General features: G+C 39.2%; 1 long non-coding RNA gene and 2 pseudogenes across 1 annotated transcript; 1 reads left to right on the top strand and 2 right to left on the bottom strand.

Annotated features, from left to right (window-relative positions):
• The first annotated feature begins 10,655 nt into the window (after nt 1-10,655).
• On the top strand, nt 10,656-13,395 carry LOC120282229 (annotated as a pseudogene).
• A 321-nt stretch (nt 13,396-13,716) lies between these two features.
• Nucleotides 13,717-20,582, bottom strand: LOC120282131 (annotated as a pseudogene).
• Nucleotides 18,603-19,785, bottom strand: LOC120282230. Its single transcript, XR_005542913.1, has 2 exons — nt 19,686-19,785; nt 18,603-18,707 (listed from the first exon to the last, which is right to left on the bottom strand). It is a non-coding gene; the product is annotated as an uncharacterized LOC120282230 (long non-coding RNA).

Genomic DNA, 20,582 nt, shown 5'->3' with positions numbered 1-20,582 from the left:
CCTACAATAATTAAATATTACAAAAATCTCGATTTTTGATACATAACAAAACTTTTAAATTTTGCTATAAACATCAACTTCAATTTTTGATTATTATTAGAGTGATAATCATTGAAGTAGGAGTAATGAAAAATTATTTTTTTATTATTGTTGTTGTTGTTATTATTATTATTTTTCAATAATTCTTACTTCAATAATTATCACTCTAATAATAATCAAAATATTAATAAAATAATTTAAAATAATTTTTCTTAAAAAAATTGGTTTACAAAAACCACAAATAAATTATTGAAATAATTATAAAAGAAATGTGGGGTTAAAGTGCAAAAAATCAGAAATTATAAACAGAAATGTAATTAAAATGATATAAAGTGTTAAAATTGATAAATTGTATAAAATTAAAAAATATTAAAAAACAGTGAAAACGGGATTGATTGTCCTATCTTCAGTGCATTAGCACTGAAGACGGGATGCTTCATCCTGTGCTAAGGCAATGAAAACGGGATGATGGGGATGATAAATCCCTTTTTTTATGAATTTTTTATAAAAAAAAAAAAAATTAAAAACAGTGAAAATGGTATGAAGCATACCATTTTATACCCCCAACCTTTAAAACTGGTATCAAACATATTGTTTTCTAACATTATCCACTAACAACAGTACAACCTTATCGTTTTACCTACATTAGTAAATAATTTAAAATATACCTATTTTCGTAATTAAATAAAAAATCACATTATTTAAAAAAAGCCATTATTATGTGGGTAGAGATTCCCAAGAGTCCCATATAAAATAGGGAAAAAAAAAAGGTTGATAATTCATTTTTCGTGTAAGTTATAAATTGAAATCTCCAACTTTCATGATTGAGAATTTTTCATAGGTAACCCTATTAAATTATATAATACAAAAAGTATAGAAATTTTCAAATAAAATATAAATTGATTGTCATTTGGGTGATTTTCAAAAGTTATAATAAGGAAAAAAATAGATTTTCAGATGAAAACTTTTATTTATGACCCTATAAAAAGTAGAGATTACAATTTTTTTTTAACAAAAATAAGAATTTTTACATGGATAAATTTAATTTTTTATCAAGATTTAAGCAATTTTCAAAGGCTATTGTAGGGAAAATTTTCAATTTTCATGCTTGGGTATTTTTCATATATAACCCTAAAAAAATCATATATTACAAAAATCTTACAATTTTTCAAAATAAAAGGATAGGTGTCATTTTGAGATTGTCATTTGGGACATTTCCCAAGAGTATATAGTACGGAAACAAAATAGATTTTTAAATGTAAACTTTCATTTATGATCCTATAAAAAATAAAAATAACAAAATTTCTTTTATCTAAAATAAAAGATATTACACATGACAAAATAAATGCATTTTTGTGATCCAAATTTGAGCAATTTTCAAAGGTTATAGTAAAGGAAAATCTCTAATTTTTATGATTGTAAATTTTTTATATATAACCCTGTAAAATTATATACTACAAAAATTTTAGAATTCTTCAAAATAAAATTATAATGCGTATATAGGTTTAATTGCAATTTTGTGATTGTCATTTAGTGATTTTCAAAAATTATAATAAAGAACAAAAATAGATTTTTCATTTATGACTCTATAAAAAGTAAAAATTACAAATTTTCTTTTATCAAAAATAAAAATTTTCACGGGAGACAAATGCAGTTTTGTGATTCAGATTATATATATTATAAGGCTCTGAGTATAATTATGTGATCGAAATTTGGATGATTTCAAAATCTCTAGCCTTCGGTTTCATTCATGGTTGGTGGTAAAAGTGTGGAGGTGAAATGAAAATGTTTAACACCCAGGTTTGCGAAGCTAAAACCCATTAGCATCACCTCACCTCCTTGCGACTTCCTTCTTCTCGAACCTCGTCTCTTGCCATGGCAAGCGGGGACAACACTCCCGTCTCTCCCTCGGCCCCATTCCACTCGAGTCCAGACTCAGTAGCCTCTTCTTCTTCGTGCTACGGCTCCTTCTCCTCTTCATTAATCCCGATCTTCTTGCTAAAATTAAAAACTCTTCCCGACTGTTTTGTCAAGTTTGATAGATTCTACGTCGCTTCGCTCATCACTGTCCAACATGCTTTCTTGGTGAATGGCAAACCGCCTCCATTCGATCAAGTGAAGAAATCTCGATGGATAAATGGGCCTTTTGTTGGCGGGACTCCAAATCTCGACCTCTCGAGCGGATGCTTATCCGCTGTCCCTCTCATGATGCTCGCGGAAGTCTCCTTACTAATGGACCTTGGTCTATTAATGGTCTTACTCTTCGCCTTGCCCTTGAAGCCTTTCTTGACCCAGTCTTTCGCTAAACTTACTGTCTTCTGTTTGTATGGGTTCACCAATTTGCATAAATTTACCAGTTGAATTATGGGATGGTGAGTCCCTCGATACCGTCACTGCTCACATGGGCAATTTGTTGAAGATTGATGATCTTACTATCAACTTAACCAGATCGAAATTTGCTAGAGTTTGTATTGATTTAGACCTCTCCAAGCCTCTAAGTCGCGGTTTCTGGGTTTGAGATGATTCGTGAGGTATTTTGTTGTTTGTCCTCTATGAAAGACTTCCCTACTACGTTGTTACACAGTGGGGTTATTGGACAGTGGATCGGAGTCCTACCCTCATGCAGCTTAATAGTTGAAGAGGTAGAACTTCTCCGCCGCTCGAGGATCCCGAAGGTCGTGATCGATGCTCACGGTCTTGAGCTCTGACTGGCGAGAACATGGACATGGATCAACCGATCCGTCAATCTCAAGGCGAGCGAGAATCCTCCAGCTGATCAGTACTGAGGTGGCTCTTGGATGCTTGTCACCACTCACCGTGAGGTGGGTCGGGAGCCGGGTGGGCAGGTCGCGCATCATTTCGGCTTTGACCGGTAGGCGCGTGCAGAAACAACGGCTCCCAACATCCCTCGTGATGTCCCATCCCGAGGCACTTGGATGGTGTGAAAAGAGTCATGGACGCGTACGGTACTCTTCTCGCAGCCTCGATGATATCATTATTATAACGTGACCAAGTTCCAGTGGAGTTACATGCCTTTACCCTACCCGACATCCGTTGGCGACCTTGGAACCATACCCCTCCAAACAATATCTGCAGCAATATCCACGACAAGAGACCTCTCTCTCCATGATGGAACGGCTTCCAATAAAGACTGCGCCTTTTCTCCCAAGCAGTGCGATAATCTCGAGCGCATGATTGTCTCTCTCCTTCACGACTCCACTACCGCAGAAACGCTCCGCTCACGGGTTCCCCTGCTCCACGTTATCCCGTTCTTCTATTTCGCCCTCTTCTACCTCCCTGTTTCCAAATCCCTTGATCCACTCATTCCATGGCGGGTAGATGGGTGTTTAATACATTTCTTGTGTGGAGTCGGATGAGTGTGAAAGCGGGCGGCGAAAGAAAGTGTCGGGAGGGCTACCGATGAAGATATCAGCCGATGAAGATGATCCAGCAGCGACTCCATGACCCTCATTCAACACCGAGAGCCGATCACGTCAGCAGCTTTGGTGAGAAGTCCTTGTATTGCCTGGCCTCTTCTTCTACGAAGAAGGGGAAGATTGGGAGTTGGAGAATCCTCATCTTGATCTCAAATGTTGTATGATCTTTCCATGTTTCCCTCTAGTGCTCTCTGAGTTGTTTTCGTTTCTTCTCTATATGTTTATGGTTTCGACTAGGGTGTACTTTGGAATCTAGCTTTCGCACAGTGGTGTGCATCCAGTCACTACACGCAGACCTGCACCTTCTTTAGTCTCATCTTGTGGAGACTCGTGCTAGCTCCCGATCGTGTTGATCGTTTACATTGCCATGTTTACCGCATATTGGAATTGGGCCTTACTTGCCGATGGGTTTTCGGTGTGATTATCATTCTTTGGGATCAAACATCTCGGCGGTCGATTGTTGTGTCTCATCGGGTACCTCCATTGGTTATTTCTTCGTCTCGTTTTACTTGTATTATTTAGTGATCTATAACTCTAATCGCTTTTTACTTCTCGTAAAAACTTTGGTGGAGCTATCCAAAATTTCGACCCTTGAGCTTTCCTTGGCTTATCATGCTGATCTTAATACTATTGTTTGTCAAAAGATGAGCATCGTGGGTGGCTCCTTTTTCACTATTACTCCATGAGCTTAGACTCTTCTTGAGTTTCATTGGCGGCAACAATTTAAGCAGATCTTAATTTTGAGGTGTAGATATACTTGGTGCATGATCGAGACCAGGACTTTTCAGATATTTGCCCGTTTGGATCGTGGTTTAGTTAATCTTGCAGTTTTCTTTTTTCTTCTTCACTCTTTAGTTCATTTTTACCCTCGTATCTCTTTCGATCCGCCCTCTCTTCCAGTTAAACTCTTCTTTCTTCCCTCGACATACAGTTACTTCAAGTTTAGTATGGCGATACTTGGGTTTGCATTGATGTTGTTAGGGAGGCTTGGTCTTCCTCTCTAATGAAATCCTCTTCATGCTTTTACTCATCGTTTATCCGTGCTTGTACATACTAGTAACTCTTGGAGTCGTAGATTAACCCCTCACGAATGACTCGCTATCAAAGGGGAGACGGAATACCGTATTCATAGAAGGCTGTTGAGTTCCCAGATATTTCAGATTTAGATACCTTATGAGTCATTCTCGAGGTTTCGAATCCACTGTGATATCAAAAATTTCCCTTAGATGGGCCCAGTGCTCATCTTCTTTAGTTAGAAGGATGGAGACCGAGACCACTACATTCTTTCATAACTTTCATGCGCGTTCAGACTCACTTCACTTTATATCTCCAGGGTTTAGATTCTTAGGTAACTGCCTCTGATCACCTAGATTGAGGTTTATTCCTTAATTTTTATACTAATCTTTGGACAGACCATTCCAATAGTAATTTCATAGATATCTTTTAATGCTCCCAATGATCTTCCTACTCTCTACGGGGTGAGGGTTCTTATCTTACCCGTCAGTTTACTCACGATGAAGTCTTTCAAACCTTACATGATCTTCATACGGTAAGTCTGGACTGTGGTTTTAATGCTGAATTTTTATCGTTTCTTTTGGCGGATATCGAGGGGATAGTCTCTTTGAGGCCATCTCCTGCTTCTTTAACAACTACTGTGATGCCTACTTCTTGGGGTAGAACTTACATTGCTCTCATTCTAAGAAGGATACCCAGGGTTTGGTTTCATTATCAGTCATATCTCGTGCAATGTTAATTTTAAAATCGTGACCAAAATTCTTGCTAATAGACTTGAAAAGTGTTCTCCCTAAACTTATTAGTAAGTGAGCAAGTGAGGCTGTTACGAGTGCGTGTTCGTTCGAGTAACATTATTGCGGTGCATGAGTTGTTCATTCGATGGAGCATGATATCAAGACTAGGATGTTAGCCATTGATGGTAGAGAAGCTTATGATTCTCTAATGTGAGTGCAATTCTTGCCACTTTAGCTAAAATGAAGTTTCCAATACTTGGATTTCTTGGATTGATACATGTCTTAGATCTAGTTCTTTTTCTCTCCTTATTAATGGTTCTCCTTCGACTTTTGGTTTTCTTCTTCCCGTGGTGTTCGATCGAGGTGACCCCATTTCTTCTGCTCTTTTCATTCTTGACTCTCAGAATCTCACCCTCCTCAATAGTCTCCTCGCTCTGGCATGATTCCTTGATTTGATCCTAACCTTATTTATAATTTTAACTTTCACACTAATGTAGTCTTGATGATTTGGTTGTTATTACTAGAGCCCTCTCGACTGCTTTGCTAGAAATCTCAAAGCTGTGCCTAGATATTTATTCTAAGCTTGCTGGTCAGAGTTGCAAACATTTCAAATCTGCTATTTTTCCTTCTTGGTTTAATCGCAGTGGCTGATATTAGATCTATTCTCCAATTCTCTCGATTCGTTTCCCTTTTATGTGCGCTTTGGTGTCATGCAGTTTTTCTCCTAAAAGACTGCTGCTCTAGTTTTTCAAACCAATTGTTGATAAGATTTCCCACTTGTGCGGATGGAAACATTCTAAACTTTCTCTGTGCAAGTCCACCTTGATTAATTCCTCTCTGCCTAGCAGATTCCTACTTATTGTCATGCATTCTTCCTATTCCCCAATTTTGTTCTTTTGTGATTTTCCAAAATTATTCGCAGAAACTTCTCTTTTTGGACAAAAGTGGCGATGGAGGCATCCATCTGCGATCTCTCTTGGAGTCGTATTACCATGGCAAAATCACGAGGGGTCTTGCTCATTGGAACTTAGCTATAAGCTAAACATTCCCTCAAAGCTAAACATGTTTTCAATTACTTAAACAAGCTGATATTACTTGGGTCCAATATTATTCGACTCAAAATATGGTCATGTTAATTTCTGGAAGGGATTCCATTCCTACCTAATTGCTCACGGTTTTCAAGGTTTATATCATCTTGCCATTATGAGCCTACTACTGAGATTCTTTTGTTAATCCTTCAATACTTCTATATTATATGTTCACGGTGTTTGGATATTCCTATTGCTTTTATGCCCACTAGATTTAATATGCGTACCAATCTAGATAACATCTCTTGCTTTCACGATTTGTGTAATAATAATATTTGGGATTATGATAGACTTTTATAATATATTTTGGGTTCCCATGCGGGTGAGTTTGGTTTTCTAGGCTGGGCCGCGGTGACCACTCCACCCGAGATGTGTGGGTTTGGGCTCCTAGCTGGGATCACTAAGATTGCTCCCCAATGTTTATCCTACACTTAAATTGTAATAATCCGTCTCTCACCTTGGTTTGGGTGGGAGTAAAATTTGGTCTTTAAAGGTTATACCTCAAGTGATTAAAGCATTTTTCTTTGGTACGTTGTTTTAATGAGTCGATGGCTCTAGCTGATTTTTACATTCTATTCACTTGGGTCCAAAGGCGCATTTGTGTTTTTGTGAAATCTTTGTGATGAAACCCCAGACATTTGTTTTTAATCATTTTGTGCTAAATCTCAAAGTACTTGGAATGCCTTATCTTCAATAACCTCTAAAAACTTCTCTTTTCCTGATGGATTTTGTATAGGTTACTGGTTATCTCAGTCTAGTTTTTCCTTTAAATCTAAATCAATTATTGCTTTGTATTTGGTATATCGGGAAGGCTAGATCGATGCCATTTCGAGGGATTTTTAAAGCCTAACTTTTCAATATTGCTTACAGAGGCTTCTTCTCAAGCTTCTTATCTCTCTTCTCATATCGGCATCTCTTCCTATGAGAACCTTATTATTATATAACACATGCAAATTTGATGGCCCTTCTGTTTAGTGCATCTGTTTTGGAATCGCGCTCACTAAATTTCGGAGGTGCTTTTCATATTCTCGCTCTAATTTTTGAATTCTTCTCGCGGGAGACCTGCTGCAGCTCTGGCTGATTCTTTTGCTTTACGCTAATCGCAAAACCTTAATGAGTGTTCTTGCGAATGTTTCCAATCACATTACTACGACCCAAAGTTATTTTTCATCACCAACACCTATATCTTGGATGCTCTTGATCCACTCACCAATCTTGTTCTAGCGATTTCTTCGTTGGATCGTGGCATCAACATGTCTTCTCCAGTTTTTGGGCTCTCCTCGGCTCAGCATCATCCCTCGCTCTAGCCTTAACATTATTATCAAGTCGGCCTCCCATGACTTGATCATCCTTGACTCTCTCTTTTCATCTGCGTGAGTCTCCCACGTTGGATAATAGAGTTTTGTTTAACTGCTGCTATGGTTTCTAATAGCTTCTACTGTTTCTTTCTCTCTTATTAGCTCTTGTTTCTAAGTTTAGTTCTTGTTTTGTTTTTTCTCTGTCTGGTTTTCCTTGATAAAAGCCTCTGGGCTCTTTTCTATCTCTAGCCTTCGTGAGGGTGGGATAACAACAAGCAAGCGGTTTTATTTTTAACAATCCAGATATGCGAAGTCAATTTGGTCTTATGCCTTAAAACATATAAAATTAGAATATAAAATTGTTTTATCAATTTTTAAAAGTGGAAATTGCCAAAAACACCTTGTAAGTTTCTGCAATATTGCCAAAAACACCCGTTAGTTTTGCACTCCTCGAAACACCCTTGCTGAATACTGATGATAAACCCCCAAACATCTAATAGTGATTGATAGAGTTAATTTTGGAATTTTTGAGCGAAATTGTCCCTTGCATTGGGAAGTTATAGGCAAGTGTGATGAGGGTTTGACTATAATGCCCTTGGAGTTGCTGATGAGTTTCTGTTTGAAAATGAAACTTCTATTTTAAAAATATGAGGTATGAGGTTACATTTTATAGAGTTTCTGTTTAAAAATGAGTTTTCTATTTAAAAATGAGTTTTTGTTTAAAAATTGAGTTTTTGTTTAAAAGTGAGGTTTTTACATTTTAGAAATGAGTTTTCGTTTTAAGAAAAAGAGGTTCTGTTAAAAAATGAGGGTCTCTGTTTAAGAAATGAGTTTTCTACATTTTAAGAAGTAAGGGTTTTGTTTAAAAATGAGGTCTACTGTTTAGAAATGAGTGTGGTGTATTTTACTCCTTTCCCAATCTCTTTAGTGCGGTTAGACGTGCAGGTCAGACTGGCAAGCGTCGCGGCTACCGCGAGCCATTTGATCCGCGTTGCATCGAAAATGGGATTTCATGTTCGGCGAGGAGAAGATGCGACCTTTCGTGCCTTCGGCTCGACGGCGACAGGAGGCGTCGCGGTCTTCCCGGGTCGGCGGCGAAGAGATGAAGAGATGAGGTCGGCGGCGAGGAGGCGATGAAGATGAGAGCCGAAGGCGGGCGGGTCCAGACCCTCGTCGACGCACCTTCCTCCCTCCCGTTCACGATCGCGACTTAGGCACCATGGATCGAGCGGGATGATCCTAACCCTAACCCTATTGCTATCCATGTATCGCGGTCTCGTGGTACGAGAATGGATTCCGATTGATTCGACGAGTCTTGTCCGGTCGTACATGCCATGAAGACCTCACCACTCCGACCCGGCGAGCGTATCGCCGGGATCATGCCAGCATGATAAGATTTCTCCTTTAAGACCCCCATACGGGCGTGCCACCTGCGCGGGATTGCTCGCCAGATGCACGCGCTCGTGACGCTCAAGCGTTCGCGAGGATCAGTGACGATAAGGATACTAATCGATCCTCTACTCGAGTGAGGGTCTCTGTTTAAAAATAAGCTCTCGATTTAAGAAATGAGGTTCTGTTTAAGAGATATTGAGTTACTCTGTTTATATAGCTTGTTTGTCAGTTTGTTTAACTATCGATGTTTTACTGTTTTAATTATATTGCGTTTCACGTTTTAAAAGCGATGCTTAAATATCGTTGTTTCTATTTAAATATACGCAGGTGCAACCTTTCGATGCACCTTCGCTCTGGCGGCGAGGGAGCATCGCGGTCGCACCGAGGTCGGCGGCGAAGAGATGAGAGATGAGGTGCGGCGGCCCGAGGGAAGGCGAGTGAAGGCGAGGCGAGGCGAGGCGGCGGGGTCAGAACCCTCGCGCGCGCAGCTTCCTCCCTCCCGTTCCCGTCAGCGACTTGGCGCGTGGATCCGAAGGCCGGAATGATCCCTAGCTAACCCTCACTGCTATCCATGTTGCGGTCTCAGTGAGTCGAGAATGGTTCCGTTCGAGGATTCGTACGTCTTGTCAGGCGTGCGCCATGAAGACCTCACCGCTCCGTGCAGCGAGAGCGTCGCCAGCCGGATCGCCCGCGCCTTGATAAAGATTTCCTCCTTTAAGACCCGTGCAGGCGTACCGCCCGAGATCGCTTCGCGGATCTGGAGCTCGACCTCAGCGTTCGCGAGATCGTGACGATGGGATTCTCGATATCCTACTCGATGAGGGTTTTGTTTAAAAATGAGGGTCTTTGTTTAACAAATAAGCTCTGACTTTAAGAAATGGAGTTCTCTGTTTATATGCTTGTTTGTCTTTTTGTTTAACTATCGATGCTTTCTGTTTATATATTAGTTTCGTTTAAAAAGTGCTTAAATATACGTTGTTTCTATTTAAATATGTCCGAGTGGCAAGATTAATTGGTTTTATATCCAGGATTAATTTATCATGTAAATATTTTCGTTCTGTTTTAAATATTAATGTTTTTGTTTAAAATGATTTTATGTTTATGGGGTTTGTTTAAGAAATGAGTTTTTAGTTTAGAAATGAGGTTTACATTTAAGAAATGAACTACTACATTTAAGAAATGAGTTACATGTTTATGAGCTACCATTTTAAGAAATGAGTCGATGCGAAGAGGAATCTGAAAAGAATGAGATGTCTGAGGTTTAAAGGCGATGATGGAATTTCATAATGCGAGGGGTAAAAGGTAAACAATAAAGGAAGGTTATGCGGGGTATACAAAACTCACGAGAATATTTGGGAAGTTTTGAAATTATCGAGGTAAAGCAGGTAATTTTCCCTCAAAATTCGTTATTCAATTTTTTTTTTTCTAATATTCTAAAAAAAACTATGAGTTAGCCTTCTTTCCAATGGATAATCCCATTTTTTTATTAAATAAAAAATAAAAATTATTAACAGAAAAACCAAGGAGGGAGTGGATGAGAGGCTTCTACTGCTTCGTCTTCGTTCTCCTTCAATGGAAACTCCACTCCCAATCCCCAAATCCAAGATCTCAATCCCAAAAACCCTTGCTTTAGACCTCAAACCCTCTCCAACCCCTTCAATTCCATCCCTTTCACCACGCATTTGGCCAACCATCATCGCCATGGCAAGCTCCAAGAAGCCATCTCCGCGCTTGAGCGCGGTTCCTTCATCGACTCTAGCTCCTACATCGCCCTTCTCCAGTCCTGCATCGATTCCGATTCCATTGACGTCGGCAGGCGGCTCCATTCTTCGATCGGCTCCGTGCACGACTTGAATCCCTTTGTTATGACCAAACTCGTGAGTATGTACGCGAAATGCGGCAGCTTGGATGATGCACGTCAGGTGTTTGCTGAAATGCGCGAGAGAAACCTGTTTTCTTGGTCGGCCATGATCAATGGCTGCTCGCGAGAGCATCGGTGGGAGGAGGTTATTGACCTCTTTGCTGAGATGATGTCGGAAGGTGTGATCTTGGACAAGCTTCTGTTTCCGAAGATCTTGCAGGCGTGCGCCAACACTGGCGATTTGAAGACTGGGATGTTGCTGCACTCTCTTGCGGTCCGAGGAGGGTTCTTGAATTCGCCTGTGGAGGCTCAGGTTGGGAATGCGATTCTGGCAATGTACGCAAAATGTGGCATTTTTGGAGCTGCCAAGAAGTTTTTCAGGAAAATGGCTGTCAAGGATCTTGTTTCCTGGAATTCAATTATATCTGCCCATTGTCAGTATGGTGAGCATGAGCAAGCTTTTCGGCTTTTTGAGAGGATGAAGGATGAAGGGATTGAGCCTGGTGTGGTAACATGGAACATACTGATCTCCAGCTATAATCATTTGGGACATACTGATGAAGCAATGCAGCTGATGAAGCAGATGGAGAGCTCTGGTGTTGCTCCCGATGTGTTCACTTGGACTTGTTTGATATCTGGCTTTGTGCAGAATAACAGAATCAATGAAGCATTGGATTTGTTCATTGATATGCAGAACGCCGGAGTTGAGCCAAATGAGATGACCATTGCGTGTGTAATATCAGCTTGTGCTTCATTGAAGTGTCTGAGGAAGGGGAGGGAACTCCATTCTTATGCTATCAAGAGGGATAGTGCGACCAGTGTGTTGGTGGGCAATGCTTTGGTTGACATGTATGCAAAATGTGGGAGCCTAGACAATGCGGAGAGAGTGTTTGATGCGATCCGAGGGAAAGATGTTTTCACTTGGAATACAATGATTGGAGGTTATGCGCAGTTTGGGTCTTGTGGCAAAGCCTATGAGCTTTTCTGCAAGATGGAGGATTCAGGTGTTCAGAGAAATGTAATTACTTGGAATGTCATGATTTCAGGATATATTCAGAATAAGGCTGAAGATCAAGCCATGGAGCTCTTTCACAGGATGGAGAGAGAAGGGATAAGGAGCAATACTGCTTCATGGAATGCTCTTATTGCTGGTACATTGGGGAATGGCAATTTAGACAAAGCACTGAATATATTCCGGCAGATGCAGTCAGTTTCGTGAAGCCTAACTCAGTTACTATCCTGAGTATTCTTCCAGCCTGCGCAAATCTGGTTTCAGGATGGAAGGTAAAGGAGATTCATGCTTCCTTACTCCATAGTGGTTTAGACTCTGACCTTGCCATTTCCAATTGTCTCATTGATACATATTCAAAATCCGGTGATCTAGATAGTGCTCTGATGGTTTTTTAATGGGATTTCTTCAAGGGATCTCATCTCCTGTAATTCCATGATTTCGGGCTGCATTATGCATGGATGTCCTCAGCTCGCGCAAAAATCTATTCAATAAGATAAAAAAGGAAGGCATCAAACCAAACCATGCTATTCTTGCAAGAATCATTGATGCGTATGCTATTTCCGGAATGGTGAATGAAGGCAAGGAGTTCTACTCCAGAATGTTCAAGAATACGAGCTATCTCTAACCATGGAGCATTACGCAGCGATCGTGACATCTTTATGGCCGCTCAGGTAGACTTAGAGAAGCAGCTGAAATCATTGAGAAAATGCCTATGGAGCCTGATTCCACCGTCTGGCATGCATTGCTTACTGCTGCCAGAGTTCATGGTAATATCAAACTAGCAAGCCTTGCAGCTGAACACCTTATCAAAATATACCCAAGAAGTTATAGAATTCGCAGATTGTTGTTGCATATACAGGCTTTAAGCGGGAGGACCAGTGAAGGTTTAAAGGCCCTGAAACCGATACCAGAGATCAACAATGTTGATCACTCTTATGGTAGTTGCTGTTTGGTAGTTAAGCATAATGTGTATACATTCTTAACAGGAGCAAAACCAAAGAATAGTTTGGAGCTCAGGTATGCTGAATTGAATAGGTCGGCACATTTTTCTGATACTAATCTTGACAGTGAGGAGGAGGAAGAAGTTACAGGTGCTCACAGTGAGCAGCTTGCGATCGCATTCACTCTCAAGAATGTGCCTAGCTTTCAGAAAATTCGGATAATTAAGAGTATCAGGATGTGCGCAGCTTGCCACTCTGCTGCCAAGTTAATATCCAGAAGTCATAGAAATGAAATTTTGCTAAAGGATCCTGGTTGTTTGCATCGCTTCAAAGATGGCAAGTGTTCTTGTAGAGATTATTGGTAAAACTCAATTCTGCATTTTTTCACAGCATCATCCAAAAATTTTTGTGAAGGATGAACTCAACAGAGTCCAACCTCTTCTTGTGCATTTGTATGTCTTTTTGTTCACTTATTTGTTGTGTAATAGAGAATTATTATCTTCGCCTTTTGAAATTCAGGTGAATCCAAACAAGACAATATTGTCAACAAGAGGAATTAAACCCTCTTCAAGAATCAAATGTTTACTTTTGACTTATGACGTTCATTGGTTTCATGAGTAACAGGTATCATCAGCATGAAAATGAATAATGTCTGGAAGCTGTCACTATGTATTTAACTTCAGTGACATGCATCTACAACCTGAACCTCTTTATTCTCAAAACTTTGACAGCAAAAACTAACTAAAACTTATGACTCTGGAAATGGTAACACGGCCACAAAGCCATGCAGGTTTCGGGTGAAAATCTAGTCACGGTACTCATTCATGAATGTTTCATGGAAGGCCCTGAGCCGGGAGATGATTGCAGGGATCTTATCCTCCTGCGTGTAAGATCGTGCACTCAGTATGTGCCATGTCCCCGGACCTGTATCACAGAAATCAGAGAGGAGCGGAACGATGTCAGAAACAATATAACATTAATGTGCTACACACATCATACTTCTGTTGAGATCAACAAAAACTAACCTGCCCAAAGCCTGACCCAGGCACAACAACAATTCCAGTGGCTTCAAGAAGGCGGCGGGCATAGAATCCATCCGGGGCTGTATTGACTGATTTAGCAGCATCAATTGCCTTTTGAGGGAGCCGAAGCCGGGGAAAAAGGTACATTGCTCCCTCCGCCTTATTACAGGTCACACCTTCTAAGCTGTTGAATGCATCTTCTAATGCCTGTATCAAGTTGACAATGAAAATTACCAAATTTATTATACATACTGATGATTCATATCGCCTCATACATGCTATCCTTTTAATGAACTGAAAATATGATTTCGGCAGTGAATACTGACCTGTGCACGCCTAGCTCAAAAGACTGAAGTATCCCTTCTTTTCTCTGCAATGAAGGATTCATATGATTCATCTCCGACCTGAGATTTCATACCAAATTGTTCACTGCGATTGTTATGTTCTCACAAAATGCTTCTCTTGCTGACTAATTAAATTGGTTTAGTAACACTGGAATCATTCACAACTCATAATTACTGAAAATAGAACAAATCAATCACAAACAATGTCTACCTTTGGTGGGTTCATGACGAGACTGGTGAGAATCTGACCAGAGATGTTTGAACAAAGATTCACGGATGCAACCTTGTAAATTTGTTCCCGCACATCAGGAGTGAAACCAATTACTTCCATGTAGCCACCTCTTTTTCCACATTCGCCATAATATCCTGGCAACATACGGATCAAAAAGCCACTTTATAGTCCTCGGCAAATCAGGATTTATGCTATGTTTAGTTCAAGATATTATAATTCTATATACCCTTAGAAACTGATTGAAATGATACTAAAGAAAGCTCCTCGTCAGTATCCCATCATCCCTCGAAATCTCTCTTGAAGGAGTTGAATTGCTTGTTCCTCAACATAAATGTTTTCTCTTGGTATACCTGGAAAAATATACAGCATGTGTATTATTAACAGTTCATAACAGATGGATACTGGAAAACTAAATAGAACCACAGTGAACCCCTAAAGTTGCCACCTTTTCAAATCTCCAGAAATAGCCAAATTATTTCACAAATTTTCAGTGCATGTTCATTTCATTTCTTTCAGTTGATGGATTGAAGAAGAAAAGGAACCAACCTCATCTGCTAGGAGAACTCAAACCTTCTTTCTTGCAGAACTCTACTATTTCGCGTTGATTTGCTTCTAGAAAGAACCTGAAGTACACAGCAATCATTTACTTAAACTAATATATAAAAACCACATGACAAGAAGGATTAATTTTTAACCATGCATGAAATGAAACTTAAAAGCCATAACCTTCAAATATCAGTGTTGCAAAAATTCCACACTGCAAATTTTGGTGCATGATAAACGGAATAGCTACTGCAGATGCCAAAAGATAAAGCAAGCACAAACCTGTCCAGTTGGATTGCCTGGATTGATCACGACTAGAGCCCTAACAATTATGCCCTTTGATCGAGCATCTTCAAGTTGCCTTTTGACCTCAAAAATCTCAAGTCCCCACCCTGTCGCTTCATCAAGGTAATATGGAACCTAACACATGAAACACATCCATTTCAATCCTTCCATATCTGATCAAATTAAAAACATGGGACACCAGAAATTCAAATTATATGGCCTGCAAAACTCACTGTTATTATGCATTTACTATATTGATAACATATTTTTGCAGGCATCCATATAAAAACATTCACAAATGATGCAGAAATTTAGTTTGAAACCTACACCAAATGCATCCTCACAACTCCTACAAAAGAATATATGATACCAAGATGGAGTTAAATAGGTAGCAGAACAAGCATACCAGAGAACCACCATGGAGGGACGATTGAGGCGGAGTACAAAGGGTACTGGGGAATGGGGCAGAGGATGCCATCTTTCTCTGACCTTATCAATAGTTGCATCATCATGTGCACCTGAAAAGAGCAAAAGGAAAGAAATTTGGATAGCAGTTCCTCCATTTATAATTATCTCAAAAAGAAAATTATGGCTTATAAGAACTGGGCCATCAAAGACATACAGCAGGGCTTGCTCCATCTGTTAAGAAAATGTCATCTGCCTTGGCTGGAAAACCATCACGTGCAGTAATTCCAGCAGCAATTGCTTCGCGCAGTCCTTTTACCCCCTTATATCGATAAAACCACGAAAATGATTCAAGGATTCAGGACCACAAAATAATTCAGGGATTCAGGAAAGAAACTATGATCATGAAGACTTTGAGCATTTACTTACCTGGCTATGACTATATCGCTCGTTGCCCTCCCGGGAATAAGGTCCAAAATTTCCCATGCTCTTGAAATGGCATCCGAGCTGCAATAAGATACTAAAATTTCAGCTTGCCACTATATACTATGAATGGCTAATATATATTGTTATATAATTCAAAATACAGATACTCTAGAGTTCTATTCCAGCTAGTTAGAATTATATGCCTATAAGTCAATAGATACAAAGCAAAATAACATGGAATGGAACCATATGTTCCCAGCAAAGTTTTTGGGTGGCTCATTCACCAGAAGTCGAGAAGTTCTAAGTAGCTGGAAGCAGAGATGCACTGCTTTCTCCATCATGAAATCATACTAAATCCTGTGAGTTCAACCATTAAACTTTAATTTCTATGATGGCAAATTATGAAAGTGAAAACAAAATGACAAAAGGTAAATTCAAGAGGAATAGCAAAATAATGAACAACGGGAAAGATCCCTCTATATCATTCTATGAAGGACTTCCGGCTTTAATCTTTTGTAGAATGTCTTGAGGTTATCACCACAATTTTCCAGGATAAGAACGACATAATGAAAGAAAAGGAAGTGCAATAACAGATGACATTCATCCAACTTAAATCACAAGACAGTGTAAAAAATTGTGCATCATATATTCTAGTATGCACATTAGAATATGAGATGAGCCACATACTGGGAGCATATTATACTTTCTTATGGTTGTTGGCATACCTAAACAAGCCATGAGTTTCATCTCGGTCTAAGATAGCTGGATGATTGCATAAAGAAAGAACCTGTAAAATAAAATAAAATAAAATGAAATATAAATATGCAAGGCAAACAAAAGGTGATAGATAGTATGAGCCACCTCTCCATATGGTGTAAAAAAAACCAACCTCTCGGAAAAAGGTAACAGGCTGTTGACCGAGAGATTGAGGATTTCCAATATTGCAATAAAGTATCTGCTCAAAGGAAACAAACCAAAAAAGTGAAGTTCAAATACAATTTTTGTCATATACCTTAATGAACAAAATATTCAGAAGGCCACTGATATTGATACCAAAGATTGTTTTCTTCAACAAATTAGAGCAAGTAGAGAACAGACATGAAAAAAGTATGTACCTCATCAAAGGGATGGGAGCCTGGATTTTCTTGTAACTCTTGCTGCAAACGCTGCAATAGAGTAACAGTTGATGAAAATCTTTCAGTGAATATGATTGGAATACCATTTTGGTATACCCTCTAATGACATCACTACTCCCAAAAAAGGGGCCAGTTATTTAGACTTTCTTGATCTAAGGATGAAGACATTATAAACAATCGAACCATCAATCTACCAATCATGGTTAAATAAACAAATATATTACAACTAGCAGGCCATGCTTAGCGTGTGTCATGCCAGAGGAAGTGATATAAATGCTTGGCCTTTATTCCTCAGAACAATAGAGTCCAGAAAAGATAGGAAATTGCAATTTCATCAAATCATTGTTGAAGCTAAGAAATTCCTTTGTTTTTTTCAAAAGAACTCTCAAAATGTCCACTAGTGGGAGATGCCAGTGATTAAGGGAACATGCTGAACTATATGCATAGCTTGAATTAAGGATAATTTTATTGTTCTTTATTCAAATGAATTATTGGTGATCTTCATTCCTCTTGAATGAATTATGTGACCAAAAAAGGTCAAAGACAGAACAAAGTAGACAAAAGCGGTTTATAGTACCTGGGCTTGGGTTACAATCTCGCCACGTACCGCATACTCGCATTTTTTGACCTGAAAAAAATTTGAGAAAAATGAATTGTAACAACGTCCAGTAATAGAGCACCTTGGACAGCACAATGAAACACAGCAGTGCACTTTGCAACAGCAACTTCATGTAGATTCAGAAATGAGCAACTTCTTATTTCTCTCACAATGCAAACCTAGTTTTAATTTGAGATAAACAAATCATAACAATGTCCGCTAGCAAAAACCGTTTGGAAAACTATATTTTGCATATACATATGGGTATATACCACCATAAATTAGGTGGACAGCACCTATATTGGATAATTACTAATTACAGCAAAAATCATTCAGAACTCTGTCCTTATTTCGACTTCCATTTAAATCTTTCAAGAGACTGGCAGGGAAGTTCCAAGATTATATTATCTAAATAAATAACGAGAAATCAAAAACTCAGAAACTCAGAACCACAAAAAAACCACAAAGCAAAAGAGAGCTACTTCTTTTTGTGAGAAAAAACACTAGGCACATGTTTAACAGTGAATCATGTGGCAAACTCTATACCTAAAGCATCAGCAAGCAACAAAAAAGGACACCCCAGTGGCTCAAATACATCTTCATTTCACATCCAAATTAACCAAGAGCATTCGCACAAGAATTTTTTCCAGAGTGTGATGAAAGAAGATATTCCAATCTCTATTCTTTATTCCCTCATATCACCAATTAGGCTTCCAAGAAAGTACAAAGCAACATCAACAAATTTAATGAGATCAAGCACCACTTTAGCATTAAGTTCACAGATAATATTACGATACCCCGCAGGCCATGATAGCAATCTGCCAAATCTCAGCCCTTGAAACTCAGCCACCATGTTCGAACAGATTCCCAAATGCACTTGAAAACCAACAAGCCATTGACCTGAGGAAGACCTAATTAATACCAACTCTTGCAACACCCAAATTCCCCCTTGATGCCCCATCTATATTGAACTTCACAAAATCATGTGCTAGGGAAAACCATCAAATCATGACCTAATTTTTAAGAAGCTCACCACCTTTTAGAAAAGCATTCTTGAACTATTCGGACAATATTTGTACATGTTGAAGTTCCTTACATCTTAGCAATTAGTTTCATTAAATATTAAGTTACATCACCATGTCCAAAGTTTTCAAACCACCGACAAAAATAAACACAATGGCAATCACAATCCCTACCACGAAAGAAAGCCAAACCATGTCAATTTCCTACTAACCAATCCTTCATTGATAGATTAAAAAAATTACTCCATAATTCATAATGCACAAAATCACCGTACACTCCATACTTTGACTTAAGAACTCTAACCCAAAAAGGCATGCTCTTCATTTAAAAAAAGCTATAGTTCCCCACACATCTACCATTCCATTGGAGAATATCCATCAAAAAAGATTGGATTCAACACCTAAATCAACAAGCTCCCTAAACTAAGCACAATCTACTGTTCCAAGAAGTGTGCTTTAAGTGGGCCACTCGCTATGCCCCATGCAACCACAGGCAAAACAAATCATACTAAAATCTTCATACCCAATATCCTGTCATGCATTTTTAAGCATAATTTTGGGCACTAAAACCTTGTTTAGATCAAGCTCAATGCATAACTTAGCAAACTCTTCTCCTTGAAGCAAAACAAGTGTTAAGGTATATCTTTAATAGCTTTTCCAAAGGTATTCCCATAGACAATAACTCCCTCTCATCATAATATTCGACCTACAAGCCCGGAAACTATACCCATACTGCAGTGGAAGCAATGGAGGCTAATGCTAAGCGAAAATCTGGATGCCATTTCCGTCCAAATAATGACCACAGTTCCATCCATGGCGTCAAAGAACGAGAACTTTACAAAGAAAAAACCCTCACCTACATCATTCGATTCCCAATCAACCTGCGGTCCCACAGATGTATAAGCACGTTGGCCTTCATCATCACCCAAACACAGGGATCCACAGGATTTTTGACGGTAAAAAGACTGAGCTGTCTCCGAATTTTGATCCACGATCTTCTAGATCTAGAATTTTGGCACCCCCAAAGAGATGAAGAGCCCTCCCTGACTATTTTTCACCAAAAAAAGAAAAAAAAAACACATCTACTTCGCAAGGACACAAAAACTCATAACTTTCCCCAACAATTTCAATCAATACACATAAAAGAGATCAGCAAACAATTTAAGCTATCACATCAGCTGAGCCCAACGAGTACCAAACGTCAAATCATCAACTTGTCCTCAGAAAGATCAAAATCCCAATATGGTGATCCGTCAAATCAAACAAAAAACACAGCTTTAGATTAAAATGTTCTTAAGATCAAACCACAAAAATCACAAGCATAAAAAGCCATAAAGTTTCTAGATGAACCAAAAACCATCCAATCAGGCCACAAAAACCAATCATAAACTGAAATCGAAGAACCAAACCAAAGAAAAAAAGACTTCTAAGCCACAAAGAGAACCATCAATGAAATCAACCCCACAGAAAACAATAAAAATCCAAACTTTAAACCCCAAACCGGACCCAAGATCTCACCTTTGGGTTGATGGACTCGTAGGTGACCGGTGGTGAAGTCGTAGATGCCATCGCGGCAGCGGCAGAGATAGGATTAGATGAAGGCGATGAAGAGTAGGAAGAAGAGAACCCCAAGGACGAGAAGAGTAGTTTTCTGGTTCGTTCAGCGGCAAATCTCCGCATGCTTGTCCTGTGCTTTTGACTAATAAAAAGATCGAATGAGAGAGAGAGAGAGAGAGTCAAAATCGAACAACAG

This window comes from Dioscorea cayenensis, chromosome 18 (assembly GCF_009730915.1).
Source record: "Dioscorea cayenensis subsp. rotundata cultivar TDr96_F1 chromosome 18, TDr96_F1_v2_PseudoChromosome.rev07_lg8_w22 25.fasta, whole genome shotgun sequence".
Lineage (NCBI taxonomy): Eukaryota > Viridiplantae > Streptophyta > Magnoliopsida > Dioscoreales > Dioscoreaceae > Dioscorea > Dioscorea cayenensis.
Note: the sequence above shows the minus strand (reverse complement) of the source record. Positions and strands in the feature narration are given on the sequence as shown.